General features: G+C 41.6%; 1 pseudogene; it reads left to right on the top strand.

The window, feature by feature from the left end:
- The window catches only part of LOC114699408, a 64,112-nt pseudogene extending 54,900 nt beyond the window's left edge, over positions 1-9,212 (top strand).
- Positions 9,213-18,243: the final 9,031 nt, after the last annotated feature.

The raw sequence follows: 18,243 nt of genomic DNA, 5'->3' as shown, positions 1-18,243 counted from the left end.
CCTCTAAGGGGTGAACTAGCTGGGGCAGGGCTGGAGAGCTCACCCTGCAGATGAAGATGGAAGAAAGCTGGCAGGCTGACCAGCCCTGCAACTACCCAGGCCCAGAACCAGGGTTATGAGTTGGCCCATCCCAACATCCACCCCATCTATGATCTGCAGAAGCACAAGAAGGGTCCGGTCCTGCAGGCACCCAAAGCTGCAGCATCACCACAACAAGGAGAAATAGCAGGATATCCAAGTGGAGTCCCAGTGAGGGCCCAGCAACGATAGTGGAGCAGAAACCAGCGGCCTCGAACCAGACTGATGACTCTTTGCAATGAACACTTGCAAGTAAAAATATATGGAGAAAAGGGTTCACTGCATGACTCACTGTGTCACATTGTGGCTTCCATGATGAGATTTCTCCTTTTATTTCTTTTCTCTTTTTCTTTTTTTCTCTTAAATTTTACTCTATTGGTGGAAGGCTGCAAAGGCAGAGGGCAGACACCAAGGGATGGGGAAATGAATGAGATCAAAATGCATGATGTGGAAGACACAAAGTATAAATAAAAAGGAAGTTAGAAAATAAAAGATAAAGTATCATTTTCCAATTAGCATTCATCTCACAAAAGGGATGAAGCTCTGCTGCAATGACAACAGGAAGTGAGGTTCTCCCTCTCAGAATCACATGAGCATTCCCAAGATGCTTTAGGAAACAGCCATGCCAACCTCATCATGAAAATACTGAGAGTTTACTTCTTATGTCTATGGTCCTTTCAAGCCCTGGATAAATGTATGTGGTGGTTAGACTAGGTAATACCCCATAGACTGGTGTGTTTGAATGCTTGCCCCATAGGGAGTGGCACTGTTAGGTATGGCCTTGTTGGAGGAAGTGTGTCACTGTGGGGGCAGGCTTTGAGGTCTCATATTCTCAAGCAATACCAAGTGTGACACACAGTCTCCTACTGCTGCCCAAGGATCAAGATGTGGAACTCTCAGCTCCTTCTCCAGAACTATGTCTGCCTGCCTGCATGCTGCCATACTTCCCGCCATGACAATAATTGACTAAACCACTAAGCTGTAAGCCAGCACCAATTAAATGTTTTCCTTCATGAGAGTTCCTGTGGCCATGATGTCTCTTCACAGAAATAGAAAACCTAAGACAGAAGTTGGTACCGGGGACTGGGGTCTTGCTGTGGTAAGCCTGACCAGGTTTTTGTTTGGAGGAATTTGGACTTTGGGTTAGGAAAGCAGTGGAATGCTTTAAGTGTTGCTTAATAGGCCATACTAGTAAGAGTATGGAAGACAGTGGCTCTGAGAGTGATTTGAACTGTGGAGACCTGGCTCAAGAGGTTTCCGAGGAGAAGAATCTTAGTATGTAGCCTAGAGACTGTTCTTGTGATATATTGGCAAAGAATGTGGCTTCTTTTAGCCCTTGTCTGAAAAGTTTGTCAGAAGCTAAAGTGAAGAATTTTAGGTTAATTTCATTGGTAGAAGAAATCTCAAAACAGCCTAGTATTGACTCTGTTGTATAGTTATTGGTGCTCACTCCTATGAAGATATATAATGAAAAGGAACAATTTGAGCAAGGAAAACTATGAAGTCTACAGTTCAAGGGGAAAAGGGGCACCAGGAAATAGAATGGATTTAAGTCCTGTGTTCAAGGAGATAAACATATTAAAGATATTAAATGGAATAAAAGGAGTGATAACCTCAGGATAACACCCCACCCAGCTAAACTTCCAAGTTCTGAAAAGGAATTAAAGAACAGCTTAGGTCCAGGCATGGTGGTGTACTCCTTTAATCCCAACACTCCAGAGACAGAGGCAGGTGTATCTCTGAGTTTGAGGCCAGCATGATCTGCAGATTAAGTTCCAGAATAGCCAAACTTAGGCCATGCAGAAAACCATCAAAAACAGAAAGCTGATGAAGAAGTAACTGAACGAGGGGCCATGTTCCAGCCCCAGTAAGCAGCAGAACTTGGCAGCCCCAGCCATGTGGTTCTGGCTTTAGAGTCAAGGATACAAAAAGAGGGTTATAGCATCTCTCTGTGTGACTGAAGAAAGCTGCTGAGGCCAGGCATGTGGCAGTGGTGTCCCTGCATGGAGTCCTAAAGGGGCCATTGTGTGAAGCAGTGAAGGTGAAGCCTGGATTGCCTTGGAGAACCCAAAATGTTAGAGATGCCAGAAATGTGGGATATCTGTCAAGGAAAGCTGATAACAGGGAGTGGAACCAGCCTAAGAGAGAAAAGTGCATTGCAGTCAACAAAGCTGAAAGGAGTTGGAGTTCTGAAGAGTGTTTTTGTTGTTTGTTTTTGGTACTTGTTTGGCTCTTTTGGGGGTCCACCACCCAGCTCCCAAATAAATAAACACAGAGGTTTATTATTACTTATAAATGCCTGATCTTAGCTTGGCTTATTTCTAGTCAGCTTTTCTTTTGTTTTTTTTTTTTTGTTGTTGTTGTTGTTTTGTTTTGTTTTGTTTTGTTTTTTTGTTTTTTTGAGACAGGGTTTCTCTGTGTAACTTTGCGCCTTTCCTGGAACTCACTTGGTAGCCCAGGCTGGCCTCAAACTCACAGAGATCCGCCTGGCTCTGCCTCCCGAGTGCTGGGATTAAAGGCGTGAGCCACCACTGCCTGGCTCTAGTCAGCTTTTCTTAACCTAAATTATCCCATCTACCTTTTGCCTCTAGATTTTTTTTTCTTTTCTTATTTCTGTAATCTTACTTTCACTCTTACTCCATGGCTGGTTGTGTGGCAAAATGCCTGGCCCCTTCTTTGTTCTCCTTGATCTCTCTTGCTTTTTATTCTCTCTGCCTGCCAGCCCTGCCTATCCTTTCTCCTGCCTTGCTATTGGCCATTCAGCTCTTTATTAGACCAACCAGGTGTTTTAGACAAGCATAGTAACATAGCTCCACAGAGTTAAACAAATACAACATGAAAGAATTTAACACATCTTTGCATCATTAAACAAATGTTCCACAGTAAAAACAAATGTAACATAACTTAAAATAATATTCTACAACACATTTTGACATCAGACATGGAGATGCAGAGTTTGGAGTTTGCCCAGCTGGTTTTTAGTCTTGCTTTGGTCCAGTATTTCCTCACTATGGCCCCTTTCCTCCATTTTGGAATGGTAATGTATATCCTTTACCATTGTATGTTGGAAGTATGTGATCTGCTTTTTCATTTTGATTTTATAGGGGATTGCAGTTAAGAGATTGAATGATTCTTTTTTTTTTTTTAAGATTTATTTATTTATTATGTATACCGCATGTATGATTGCTGGCCAGAAGAGGGCACAATATCTCATTACAGATGGCTGTGAGCCACCATGTGGTTGCTGGGAATTGAACTCAGGACCTCTGGAAGAACAGTCAGTGCTCTTAACCTCTGAGCCATCTCTCCAGCCCGAGATTGAATGATTCTTAGAAGAGACTTTGAACTTTGGACTTTTAAACAGGGTTGAGACTGTTTTAAACTATGGGAACTTTTGAAGTTGTACTGAATGCATTTCCACATCATGTTATGGCTACAAGACTATGGGGGCCAGGGAGTGGAATATGGTGGTTTGAATAGGAATGGCCCCCATAGACTCATGTGTTTGAATACTTGGCCCATAGGAAGTGGCACGTTAGCTGTGGCCTTGTTGGAAGAAGTGTGTCACTGTAGAGGTAGGCTTTGAGGTCTCCTATGCTCAAGCTGTGCCCACTGTGACACACAGTCTCCTTCTGCTGCCTGACAATCAAGATGTAGAACTCTCAGCTCCTTCTCCAGCACTATGTCTGGCTGAATGGTGTCATGTTTCCTGCCATGATGACCATGAACTAAACCTCTGAAACTATAAGCCAGCCCCTATTAAATGTTTTCCTTTATAAGAGTTGTCATGTCATGGTGTCTCTTCACAGCAGTAGAAACCCTAACCAAGACAGCTACTATGGATTCATGTTTCAACTGGCCTACTTTCCTTTCAGGGATTGTCCTGGAGTTTCATTTAGGTTTCATCTGAGCTCTTTGGTTTCAGGATTAATGAAGGTTCCATTTCTGGTGAGTTTTTGACCATGTGTTGGATGTGTTTCCTCAGTTGTTTAATGTCAGGACTTCAGGGTGCTTATACTTCAGGTCACTTGTATAGTTCCTTACCATTTTGAGCCCTCAAAGCAATCCATCATTTAGTGAATGACAAGGAATGTAAGAAAGCTTTTGATTAAGTTGACTCAATTACCATTAGGAGTCAGGACCTCATGCCTGGAAAGTTTGTTGTTTCTAACCCATTGATGATAAACTGCATTGGTCATCTTTCTGCCTGATGTTAATCCAAGTGTCTTGCATTCAGGATCTGCAAGTCCCTTTCCATGAATGGTAGCAGCCAGGTACCTGTAGGTACCTTAGGATGTCCCCTGAAATTTCATGACAAAGCTTATATAACATGATTGTTGATGATATGTTTCTGGGTCTTCTTTTCGCAGTGCCTAAAGGACTCATCTCTCTGAACAGAAAGGATGTGATTAAGGAGATCAGAGAGAATCAGAGCAAAGTGGAAGCAGAAGCTCTGTGACCATGGATGCCCTACTAAGAGGCCAAGGGGATGGGATGGAGAGATGTATGCAGTTGGGAAAAGGACATGACAACATGCCCTTTGAGCTTCCCAAGATCATTAGAGGAAAACCCAGAGTTGCAACCAGACAGTCTTCTGTCTGAAGGAACACAACACTTACTACTTACTGCTCCTTTGATGTGAATTCTTCCTAACTCTTTTGTAGCATCATGCATGACTTATCACTGTGAGTGCTTCCATCCCCCATGTAGATTCTCACTGGAAAAACATTCTAGGTGTGTGGTGTCCTGTGACCAACACTGAACCTTCTGTTCCTTCCCTTCCTCCCAGCACTTAATCAGCACCTCTCTAGAAGCATTGCTAATCTGATTTTGAACTCAGAAGTGGGTGTCAACAGGACATCCGAATTAGAAATGTTATCCCTGTGAGACTTAACATGGCTCCTTCCTTTCATTTTCTTTAGGAGACACCAACTAATGGCAAAGACTTGAACTATGAACAGAGATGTACTGATCTTCAGGAAGAGGTCTGAGATCAGAGAGACATGTGCAGGACACATGGTGACAGAAACCCTAAATAAGACAACGTATCAGTTACTTCTCTGTTTCTATTGTAAAATACCATGGTCAAGGCAACTTGTAGAAGAAAGAATATATTTTAATTTATGGCTTCAGAGGGATAAGAGTCCATCATGGCAGGCATGGTGGTGGGAATAGGAATCAAAGAGGTCATATCTTTAGCAGTAAGCACAGAGAGCAGAAAACTGGAAATGTGATGCGCCTTTAGACTCTCAAAACACAGGAGATATCCTTCCTCACCAGGATACATCTCCCAATTGCCTCTCAACTGGAGACCAAGTGTTCAAATACCTGAGCCTGGGGGTGAAATTTCTCATTCAAACCACCACACGGCATCTGGGTTGAAGGTAGCAATCTATAATTGCAAAACTGGCATTGTCTATGGTTCCCAGTGCGTTTAGGCTGCAAGTCTTGAGGTTGCATCCCTAAATAAAAGTTCACCTCAAGAGACCTCCCAGCCCTTCCCTGCACAGGCTCCGCTTGCTTCCTGTTGATGAACCGTGCAATGAGGATTCAAAGGGCACTGCTGGGAGAATGGGAATTTTCTGTTCCTTCCTTTGGTTAGACTGTACAATGAGGCAAAGGTTCTTGCGCACTGCATCAACAGAATTCTTCATTGTAGGAGCCACTTTAAATGCCAGGTCCTCTGAGAGGGTGCCTTCAATCTGAATTAAGTCCACATGCTATTTGCACCTACTGTTCTTTGCTTTTACATCCTGTCCTGTTCATCCCACACTTTAATCCTATTTTTCCCTATTTGGGTTTAAACTGTGTGTTAAAAAGAAGAGGAAGAAGAAGAGGAAGAGGAAGAAGAAGAGGAAGAAGAAGAGGAAGAAGAAGAAGAAGAAGAAGAAGAAGAAGAAGAAGAAGAAGAAGAAGAAGAAGAAGAAGAAGAAGAAGAAGAAGAGGAAGAACTCAAGTCCTAATCCTGGCTCTTGTGAATGTGACAGTATTTGAAACTGGGGAATCTAGTATAGGAGGTCATGCTAAATTAGCCCTAAATCAATATAGCTGGTACCCTTATACAAAGAGGGAAATGGAGACACAGAGACAGACTCATAAAGAGGGTGTCTCATCATGTGACAAAGAAGACAGAGAGTGTAGCTATGTTGCCAAAAGCAAAGGAATGTTGAGGATTGTCAGTAACCACAGGAAGCTAACAAGATGGCCCGGCCTCAACCTTCTAACCTGCCAGGGCCTTAATCTCTGGCTTCTGGCATTTTGAACCACAAAAAGAAAAAAGATTATGAATCTCTGTTGTTTTAAGTTGCTCAGTTTGTAGCTTTTTTGTTTTGTTTTTTGTTTTTTTGTGTTTTGAGACAGGGTTTCTCTGTGTAGTCCTGGCTGTCCTGGAACTCGCTCTGTAGACCAGGCTGTCCTTGAACTCACAGAGATCCACTGGGATTCTGCCTCCTGAGTGCTGGGATTAAAGGCATGTGCTGCACACACACACACACACACACACACACACACACACACACACACACACATATACACACACACACACACACCTTCCCCTACAGCTGTAGCATTTTTGATGGCATCCCTAAGAAACAAACACATTTTTACCCCCTGCACTTATTGATATTTTTTTTGGCTTTACTTGGTGATTTTATGCTTATCTCTTCATCATACTATAAGCTCAAAAAAATTGGATCTAGTCTGTTTTCACTACTGTTTACTCTTTACCAGCACAGTGCCTTGCCATGGACTCAGTACATATTTGCTGACAGAATGAATGTGCTTATCAAAAGAACATTTAATCTACAGAGCAAGTCCAAGGCCCTGATAGCTTCAGCTTTTTCAGTCTTTCATTACATGTGCCCTAGGTAATAGGCATGTGTTCTTTGTGTCTCCTTCTTGCTCCTCAGTTTATTTCTGGGCAGGACCACCTTTGTGTGTCTGCACAGGCTTTATGGTACCTAACATGGTACTTCTCACAAAGAAAGGGGCTCCATATCCAGACATGAGGACTCCAGCTTATAAATTCAGCAATCATGAGTCTGAACCAGGAGGAGTTCCACAAGTTCCCTGGCAGCCTGGCTGTATAATGAGCTCCAGGCCAGCCTGGGCTACAGAGAAAGACCCTGTCTAGGGGGAAAATAAATATCCCACGTTATGAGAAACACATCCTTAGGAGATTTCCTCATTGTGTGTTGTCAAAGAGCATATTTACATAAAGTTCAGTGGATTTATCTGATGGTACACTGGTCTCTATGCAATACATATGTGGGACCTCCTGTTTTTCCTAGGGTCATGATGAACAGAACAACACAAGATTTAATCAAACCCCAAATAAATAGGAGGTTCAATCAATATTTTTTGATAAGCAATGAATGAAATTACTACATATCCTAAGTGATTTCGGCTGTATTAAAGCTATTTAATGTGTCATCTGATAAAACTATAATTTATTTTGAAGTCCTCTGTAGAAATGTGTGCAGTTGGGTTTCCTTTTAAATATAATTGTGTATGTGCACACAATTTATTGTATGAATCTGCTTTGCTTCCCTGCACACAGACCATGGAAATTCAGAGAAACAAACTGCCACCTTAGAGCTAGTGACTAACAGGCATTTTTAATCCTTGAAGTTTTTCTATGGCTGAGCAATGCTTTTTTTTCAAGTGCAATAACACTGATATGTGGACATATTTATTGTCTACTCATAAAGTCATTCCTCAATATGATTACCACATGCCTCCCTGAATGCCATTAAAAAGCAAGGTCTCATTTTTCTAGGATGGGTTAACTGAAGTTCTGCATGAGAGTGAGTAATGGGAAGTAGGATTTCTCAAGTCCCCTTTGGCCTTTTGAGTCTATGCTCCAACCTTGCCAGTCTACTTTCAAAGTCAAGGCAAGCCTCTTGCAAGCTCTGACATCTTTTGAGCAACTTGTTTAGTTCTCAACATAGTCCCAAGAGCTTAATAAATACTATTTTTGCAACTTTCTTGGTGGCAAAATAATGAGTCCTTAGTGTCAGCTCAGCCTCTGCTTGCTTTGCGATTGGAGAAGTTATATTCAAATCATTTTAAACAAACATTCAAGGACAGAGAGCGATCTTGAAAACTGTTAAAATTTAAATATTTAGTGACTGTCTGTGCCATACTGCTTATTCCAGAAAGGGTGATTATTTTAAAAGATAAATCACACCTTGTTGAAGACTTTAAATATAATCTGAATAGATTAACAGCTGAAATGCTCCAAAGTTTACAAAAAGCTCTCAGTGAAACTGTGACCTTGTCTAGACAAGGGCCTATGGAACAGGTTTTAGACTGTCACTTTATTTCCTCGTGGGATCAACAGCAATGCAGTGTTATCACTAGTGAGTGAACTGCCCTGCACCTTTCCCCGCCCCTCTTGCCTTCCATTCATGCCTGTGACCAGCCCCACTGAGATGCCAGCATAGGTTTTATCTCACACCCTCTGCTTGCTTCCCACTTCCTCCTTTGCCCAGTGAATCTCCGTGTTGGTGGTAGGAAAAAACCACATGTCTGTATCCTGTTTTTTTTTTTAATTTCACAGTATATAACAGGCTGACAGTTCCTATAAAGTCATCAGCTGTCATTTTCAAACAATAAGATAATTATCTATCATTTGGAGACATCATCAATATTCAACCATTCCTCTCTAGTGGACAATGGGTTGTTTTAAAGTGTTGCTATTTTGAATAATGTTTCAATGAACCATTTTATACATCTAACTTTTTTCTCTTATTTCCTAGAGATGCATCCCAGGACTATAATTACTCACAATTTACTCAGCACATAATCCTGATAAGAGAAAGCAGTTTGAAATGGGTGATCTCTTCCCCTAATTAAATATCTGTCCTCATGTATTGCTTAACAGAAAGGACACATTCTGAGAAATGCATCGTTAGATTTCCTCACTGTGTGATGTCATAGGGAATACATTTATAAAGTTCAGCGGTATATCCTGTGGTACACTGGTCTCTATGTAACATAAATGTGACACAACCTGTTTCTCCTAGGGTCGTGATGAACAGAAAAAGCAACAGCAGATTAACTCGAGCCCCCAAACATATGGTGCAATGAAGATACGCAATGAACAAAGACACGTGAGGTTGCTGCCATCATAAAGTGACATCAGCTTTACAATAAATGGGATTGGTTTGGGTTTGGGGGTTTTACGTTTTTTGATGGTTTGTTGTTTTGTTTTTGTAATTAGGGAATCTACTCAGTAGTGAAAGCAGTATAATATAGTAAATATGTAATCCAGATCACAGTCATCGATTGTCATTATCAAATCTTATACAGTATGGAAAAGTGGTCATTATTAGGATGTGGCCATAAGAGAAGATTCTGGGAATCTAGTCTCTTCCTGTCTGTCTGTCTCTCCTTTTTCTTTCCAGTTGTCATGAGGCAGACAGGCTTCCTCTACCATGTGTTCCTGCCATGATGCACTGCACCACCACAGTTCCAAAGCAAAAGAGCCAAGCAACCATGAACAGAAATCTCAGAAACTGTAACCAAACTAAGTCTTTCCACATTGTACATTGTTTAGCTTCAAGGTTTGGTGCAGTGATGGGGAACTGACTAATAGAGATCCTTTCTTTACCGGAGCAGAGCGACTGCTTATGGCATCTCAATTCACCGAGCTCTGAGTTCCTTTTCATTGGATAAGATGGTGTGTTCTACCTCCTCAGACTTAGACATCAAAACCTCTATTAGAAAGTGAATTCATATAAGGTCTTATTAGTAATAATGGGTACAAATGTCATTCTCTTTCCAGTGTTCCCTACACATACAGGGATAAGGGTCATGCATATTAGTAGACTGAACAAGAACTGCACATGTTAGAAGTGCCCAAGAACAGGATTATCTGGTGCTGGGAAGAATATTAATGCCGAAAAGATTTAGCAAAAGAGCACATTGAAAAATCCAATTGCATGGAGTCTGCCCAAACAAAGAATCAGCAAGAGGTCTGTTAGCAGTTGTGATTTTTTTTTTTAAAAAAAAAAAAAAAAAGTAAATAAATAATAAGACTTTAGGAGAATATTCTCTATAGAACTTAATGACTGTAACCAATTGGATGGAAGGCAAAACCCTTCTTCAGAATACAGTGAAGCTTTAGATTTGGGGTCTGTGGTAGTTTAAACGTAACTGACCCCATAATCTCACAGGGAGTGGCACTAGTAGGAGGTGTGGCTTTGTTGGAGTGGGTGTGGCCTGTTGGAGGAAGTGTGTTACTATGGGGGCAGGCTTTGAGGTTCCCTATGCTCAGTATGCTGCCCAGTATCTCAGTCAACTTCCTGTTGACTGCAAGATATAGGGCTCTCGGCTACTTCTCCAGTACCACGTCTGCCTGCATGCCACCATGCATAACTGTATACCTTCATGATGATAATGGGCTGAGCCTCTGAAACCGTAAGCGAACCACCCCAACTGAATGTTTCCATTCTAAGAGTTGCCGTGGTCATGGTGTTTCTTCACAGCAATAGAAACCCTAACTAAGACAGGGTCCAAAACTAAATAACAGCTCACAATAACAATTAAGAATAAAACTGGAGAGGTGAAGAGATGGCTCAGCAAGGAAATGTGCTTACTGCCAAGCCTGATGACCTGAGTTTGATCTCTGGGGCCCTAGATTGTAGAAAAGAGAAGCAACTTCCAAAAGTTAGCCTTTCAGCTTGGCACTTGTATACACATGCACACAAATTAATTAATTAATTACTTAAATGTAATTTTTATTTTTAAAAAAGGGAAAAATGAATGGTTGTTGTAAGAATTAATATTATATAAATTTGAATTTTTTAATATTGAAGAAACTTCATAGAAGACTAATATTTTATATTAAATTCAACAGCTCTATATTATTAAAAAGTGCTTCGGCCCTGTCCTTTCTGGGTTTTGGTTTGTTTGGGGGTTTTGTGAGTTTGGATGCTTAGGGGGTTCTTGGGATCCACAAGACAGAATGCTGGTCTTAAAATATATACCCCACAAAATTAAGACATCTGAAGGTATCAAATCCTGATAAATACATTGTCAATAACAAATTTCATGAAATAGAATATAAGGACAAGATCATTATCTACCTCCAGCCACACTGGTGAAAACCTTGTTACATGAGATGGAGTGTAATTGTAATGGTTAGAAGAGTGTGTTGTTAATATACCAGCTATGAACACTGTACATGTGTTCATTTTGTTCACCCTTAAGATCAGCATCCAGCTTGCTCCAGTGTTCTTACCAGAGAATGTCAGTAAAACCTTCAAGTTTCTACAAGCCAGCACATCTCTGTCTTCTCTATGCTGGCCTGTGATCCTAAACACTTGACACTCCTTCTGCACAGTATCTCTGCATGGCTTGGTAATCATTCATTATGGTCAGTGCTACAATTAGTCTTCCAACATAGATGACTTATCTCCTGAAAGTACTGCACAATTCATGCATCTAGATTTGAGAATTTTATTTACAATATAAAATCACATCGCCTTCATTACCATGAATTCTTTGGAAGGGAGCATTAGGAACAGAACAGCCTCCACTTAAGCTCGCACTTGCTGACCACACACCTCTTCAGTGGTCTGATTTTCCACTAGCTTGGTAAAAGATACGGCTGCTTAATTAGCTCCACTTTATACACCAGCGGCAGGGATACTGTGTTTCCCAGGCTCTTTCTGTCCTCCGTAAATACTCAGATCTCATTTCCTTGCCTTCCTTCATCTTACTGTGGTGCCGTGAGTACTTCTAGATAAGCAGTACGACCATAGGGAAGGCATACTACTTTCCTTTACAAATTCTTTAGACATGACCCTTTCTTTCTTTACCTATAGAGCCAACCCAGAGGCTACATAGTGAGGAGCATTGAGTGTGAAGTCCTGAGTCTCAATTTCTGGTTCAGTTTTGAGGAGACCTCTTCATGAGAACAGTTTGATCAGACTATCTGCCTGGACCTGTGTGAGCCCTACTATATTAAATGCCCAAGACATGTTGTGATTATAGTAACTTTGACATGAATTACGTTAACTAGTACAACTTCTTTGTACCTGTCATCTGGGAAGGTGGAGTGCTTCCTATGTGTTTATTGAGTGGATGACATTTTTTTTTCATATCCCAGTAGTTACTGATTTCCTTTTACCTCATTTTAAAGGGTGACCAAGAGCTAAAATAACACTACCTAAGCCGAGTGGAAAACTGATTGGTCAAAACCTTTTGAAAGTGAAGATTCAGAGGTGCTACCAACACCATGATTCTGTAGGTTTTTCAGATGGAACCTCAAAATCTATACTTTCTATAAAGTCTTCTGCTCTATTCTCTCTTGCTATCTCGCTGTCTCCTCTATTTTCTCTCACACACCCACTTCCTAGCACTGTCCAAGTCTTGTCTGCTGACCATGTTCATTGTACTTCTTTCTCTCTCTTCTATGGACTCCTACTCTGCTGTTCTCTCTCTCTCTCTCTCTCTCTCTCTCTCTCTCTCTCTCTCTCTCTCTCTCTCTCTCTTCTATGGACTCCTACTCTGCTGTTCTCTCTCTCTCTCCTTCTCTCCTACCTACAATAAAATCCTTAACCATATCATAGATCAGTAATGTCCCAGGCTTCTTTACTACATCTCCTCACATATACCTTCCATGTGATTTTTATTTACAGTAGCTAATTTTTTAAATTACTGTCTTAGAGCTTTAGTAAGAAAAAAGTAGAGATTGTTCCTGTCCCTTTATCACCAAGGACAATGTCTTGAACACACAGTCTTATTTCATGAACACTCACAAAATGGCAGATCTGCTAACAGATACAACAACTAGCCTTAGGAGAAATAATGAAGGTAGCTGTTTTTCAGTGAAACTAGTATTCCTTCTCCTTTATTCTCTTCGGTGTCCAGAGTTCTGTATTCCCTTCCTCTTGTCAAAATCTACTCTAGAGCATAACAAAGAGAGGAGAGGAGGAAGAGATGAGAACTCCCTATGTACTCAATATAGCAAGAAATAAAACTATGACAGAAGACCCATTGAAAGACGAGTCGCTACAACAAAAATTAGTTGCTAAAAAGTAAAAATCCAAACCACTCAAAATTAAAGTCTCAAACCAAAAAGTCTCAAAACCAAAGCAATAATAATACAAGAAAAACAAGCACCATAGACTGAGCCATTCTGAAAAGTACACTCGCTTTGCCAAATACTAGCAAAGGTTGCTAAAAAGCAAAGCCTTCCACTTTCTTTCCTGAGGATGAATTGTGAAAGCAAAATGGGGGATTCCTTTGTTTCAGAATGCCAGTCGGCACCCCCCACCCCCACCCCCACCCCCCACCCCCACCCCCCGCCAAGTGAGAAGCACTGAAGAAGAGCTCTCCAGGCCTCTCAGCAGTCAGCATGCACATGTGCCGGCCTGTGTTCAAGACAGAGAACAGGGCAGAGCGTGGGCAACAGGCATAGGCAGCTATGGGAGAAGAAGAGAACAACAGCAACAGGACCTGCTAGGGTTGTTGTCCCCCCCCCACCCGGCTCACGGTGGTCCGTAACCCCCCATCTGAAGGACAGGTGCTCACCTGTACCTTTGCTCTCAGGGAAGTGGCTGTGACAGCAGAACCCAGCTGTCAGAATCCCACTATCTCCTCAGAGAACCGAGGCTTAAAACACCATTTTTAAAATATTAAGCCAGATAAGGAGTTCTGTTCAGGAGTAGATATATTACAAAGAGAAAAATCATAGGGAACTAAGATGGATACTATCAATAGGAAACAGAAATAAGACTTTAAAATTAAATAAAAACATTGCATACTTAATAAGAGCTACTTGGTAAATTCTTAAAGATCCCTTGAATGTTAGACTATATGAAGACAACATTTGTAGCTTAAGGTGGCAATGTATTGAACTATGAACCAATAGCTGAGGAGCCCCCAACTGGATCAGGCCCTCTGGATAAGTGAGACTCTTGATTAGCTTGAACTGTTTGGGAGGCACCCAAGCAGTGGGACCAGGACCTGTCCTTAGTGCATGAGCTGGCTGTTTGGAACCTGGGGCCTATACAGGGACACTTTGCTCAGCCTGGGTGAAGGGAGGAGGGGACTGGACCTGAATCTACCAGGCTGAGCTGAATCCCCAGGGGAGTCCTTGCCCTGGAGGAGATGGGAATAGGGGGTAGACTGGGGGAGGGTGGGGGTGGGGTGGGTGGATGGGAGGAGGGAGGACAGGGGAATCCGTGGCCGATATGTAAAATTAAATCAAATTATAAAATTTTTAAGAAGACAGCAATGTATGTAATGAGGAAAAATCATGGACTTTGAGTTAGTGTTCATCGCTCAGTTCTAGAATTATAATCCTAGAATTCTGTGTAGGAGGCTTTTGCCTTGAAACGAGTTGATGAGAGGGCTGGAATCAGTACACGCATCAGCAATTCGTTCTCAAAACTGTGAAATGAGTAAGGTTTATGTGTTCTCCCAATTTCAGCAAGCCTGACCGAGGTTAGTACTTGTCTCATCTTTTCCTGTTTCAGGTTCCTCTCTGTGTCCTGCACACCCTGGGATCCTCCCTCCCTGCTGCTTTATAAGCTACTCTTATGCAATGATGTGACATCAGCTTATAACACTCTGTCTCTATACTATGAACAAATTGGAAAAGCTCTGCTTCATGCTTGCATCCTGCAAGCAGGACACTTTTGCATGCCATTAGGAAGTAAAAAACAATGGATGCGATTATTCCACTGATTTCAGCTGCATATCCGATGTGCCTGAATTGTCTGAATGGTTTCTGTGAAAGTGCTGCTCTCTAGTGCAACAGATCTGCAAATAATGCACATCCATTTCTCACAGCCACACTCAGCCACACAGAGGCTCCGACTTGAGCCGAAACAGGAACAGCACAGCTATTGAATCATATCGTGAGTGCCGAAGGAGAAGGGAAGCTTCAAGCATGAGGACATTACGGTGGGAGTATGCTCCGCGACGGAAGTGACAGGCAGGTTAATACATGCAATATTTCAACAGGGAACTGCAACTGTAAGACCTGAGGTACAGCTTAGTGGTTAAGAGCACTGGCTGCTCTTCCAGAGGACCCAGGTTTGATTCCCAGAACCCACATTGTGGCTCACAGCTGTCTGGAACTCTAGTTGCAAGGGATCTTATACCCTCTTTCAGCCTCCGCAGGCACCAGACATACATGTGATGCACAGACATATGTGCAGGAAAAACAGTCATGCAATAATAATAATAATAATAATAATAATAATAATAATAATGAAAAATGCAAACTGTGTAGTACACACTCAAGAATGAAATATGAAATTAGAAGGGGAAGTCCTAGCCTCCAAGTTCTATATAATTTGATCCAAGTAAATAGATTTAAAACTTTAAAATACATGTTTAAGAGCCAGAGAATATGATACAGTCTTGAAATGTGTTTCCTAGTCCTGCACTGTAGCCCATCCAAATGGGAAATGTGCCATGAATTCAAATTATAAACCAAACTTCCAAGACTTAGGGAAAAATCGAAATATCTCATTAATGACTTTCAGTTGATTGCATATAGAATGATAATATTTTGGACATATTAGATCGAAGACACTGTATATCAAAATGATCTTTACCTGTGTCAAGAAAACATAAAATTACGTATGGGATTTTCATTTATTTCCATGGGACAGCATTGGAGCTTAGCAGTGAACAGACTGAGTTGAGTCCCCAGGAAGAAATAACCCAGGATCTTTCTGATTTGGAGACACACAGAGAGAGAAGTTCACCATGAAGAAGGGGTGATAAATGAAGGTCAGTAGAGAAGGTAAAATGGGGACAGGGACAAAAAGATGGAGTGTGAGGGAGACTGCAGTACAGAGCCTGGTGAGGGTAAAAGAGAGGAAGAAAAAAGCAGTACAAAAAAAAATTGAGCAGCCGGGCGTTGGTGGCGCACGCCTTTAATCCCAGCACTCGGGAGGCAGAGCAGGCGGATCTCTGTGAGTTCGAGGCCAGCCTGGGCTACAAGTGAGCTCCAGAAAGGCGCAAAGCTACACAGAGAAACCCTGTCTCGAAAAAAAAAAAAAAAAAAAAAATTGAGCAGAAGTTCCTGTTTCCTCAACAGCCAGAAAGGCAGCGCTTAAAAAGGTACAAGCAAGGGAGCTTTTTATTCCTTTTATTGAAAATATATTTTTCATACAATACATTCTGACTACAGTTTCCCCTCCCCCAACTCCCTCCATATCCTCCTCACCTCTCCTCCATCCAAATTCATACCCCCTCTCTCTCTCTTCAGAAAACAAATGGGCATCTAAACAAATAATAAAATAGAATAAGATAAAACAAAACAAGCCAGAATAGGAGAAAACAAATAAATAGGAAAAAAAGGGCCAAAGAAGAAAGCACATAAAATACACATAGACACAGAGACACACAGGGGCCAATAAAAACAAAAAACTGGAAACCATAATATATAAAAATGGCTTGTAAGGTAAAAGAAAGAAAGAAAGAAAGAAGGAAAGAAAGAAAGAAAGAAAGAAAGAAAGGAAAGAAAGAAAGAAAGAAAGAAAGGAAAGAAGGAAGGAAGGAAGGAAGGAAGGAAGGAAGGAAAAAAAAAAAAAAAAAAAAGAAAGAAAGAAAGAAAGAAAGAAAGAAAGAAAGAAAGAAAGAGAGAGAAACTGCCCTAGAGAAGCATTGAGACAAAGGACCTCCAAAAAGGCCACTGAGTTCGTTTTGTGTCTACCATATTTCACTGAGCATGAGGCTGGGCCTTAAGAGTGGTTCATGTACTCGGTGAGAATCCACTGAACAAAAGTAAGTTTTCATTGTGAGCAGTTATCAATGGTAGGTACAGCTTCTGAGTTAAGACTGGTAGCTTGTGTCCACATTCCTCTCAGTGCTGGGACCCCCATCTGGCTGGACCTGACCAGGTTCTGTGTGTGCTGTCAGAGTCTCTGAGAGTTCATATGTGCATCAGTCCTGCTGTGTTTAGAAAGCCTTGTTTCCTTGGTGTCCTTAATGCCCACTGGCTCTGACAATCTTTCTGCTCCTTCCTCTGCAGAGTTCCCTGAGCCTGAAAGGAGGGAGTTGATAGAGAGATCCCATGTAGGACTGAGTGTTACAGGGTCTCTCACTATCTGCACCTTGTCTAACTGTGGGTCTCTGTATTTGTTCCCATTTGCTGTAGTAGGAAGCTTCTTTGATAATGGCTGAGCAAGGCTCTGATCCATAAGTATAGCAGAATGTCATTAGGAGTCATTTCATTGTTATATTTCTTTAGGAGACAGTAATATTTGATTTTCCCCTAGGGCCCTGGCCTATCTAGCTTCAGGTTCTTGGCTGCCTGAGCAGTGTTGGGGATGGATTCTATTTCATGGAGTGGGCCTTAAATCCAATCAGATAGTGGTTGGCCATTCCCACTGCTTTTCACCACAATTGCACCGGTGTATCTTGCGGACAGGTCATCATTGTATATCAAAGGGTGTGTAGCTTGGTTGTTTATGGTTCTCCTTTAGTAGGATACAGAGTACCTTCCAGTACCATGAACACTAGTCACTATAGGTGAAGTCTCTAGGTAGGCATCAGCTTGACTTCTCCACGATAACTGAGTTGTGTGGGTGTTATTATCAGCAATAGGGTCTTATCATCAGTTTGTGAATAGTCCTGGCAATAGCCTGGGTTGTTTGGAGGTTCCCATGGGATCCCTTTAGCCAACAACTCGATTAGATGTAACCCATTTCCAGAACTGAAAGCTTCATTTGATGACAAGAGATGGCCAGTTGGGTTTCTGTCTCACCTGTCATTTGCCAATTCCATTTAGATCTCCTTTATATGCACACATATTTTTAAAAAGTTCTACTGTATTAGCTTCTCATATGATCCCTCAAAAGGCTCTTAATTTTAGTTGTCCTTCCTAGTATTTATTTCCTCCCTTATCCACTCCTTCCTCCCATCCCCTCCCCTTCCCATTTGGTCCTCCCATTCCAGTCATCTCCTTCCTCCACCCATAACTATCTCTTCTATTTGCCATTCCTAAGAAGATCCATCCCCCACCCCGACTAGTCCCTCACTCTATACCTAACCTCTGTGGTTATATGAATTTTTGTCTGCTTAATAAATATTTAACAGCTGGCATACACATGTAAGAGAATACATAACATATTTGCATGTCGGGGTCTAGGTTACCTCACTCAAGATGATTTTTTTCTAGCTCCATCCATTTAC

Source organism: Peromyscus leucopus, chromosome 2, assembly GCF_004664715.2.
Source record: "Peromyscus leucopus breed LL Stock chromosome 2, UCI_PerLeu_2.1, whole genome shotgun sequence".
Lineage (NCBI taxonomy): Eukaryota > Metazoa > Chordata > Mammalia > Rodentia > Cricetidae > Peromyscus > Peromyscus leucopus.
This window is presented reverse-complemented; position numbering and strand designations above follow the sequence as displayed.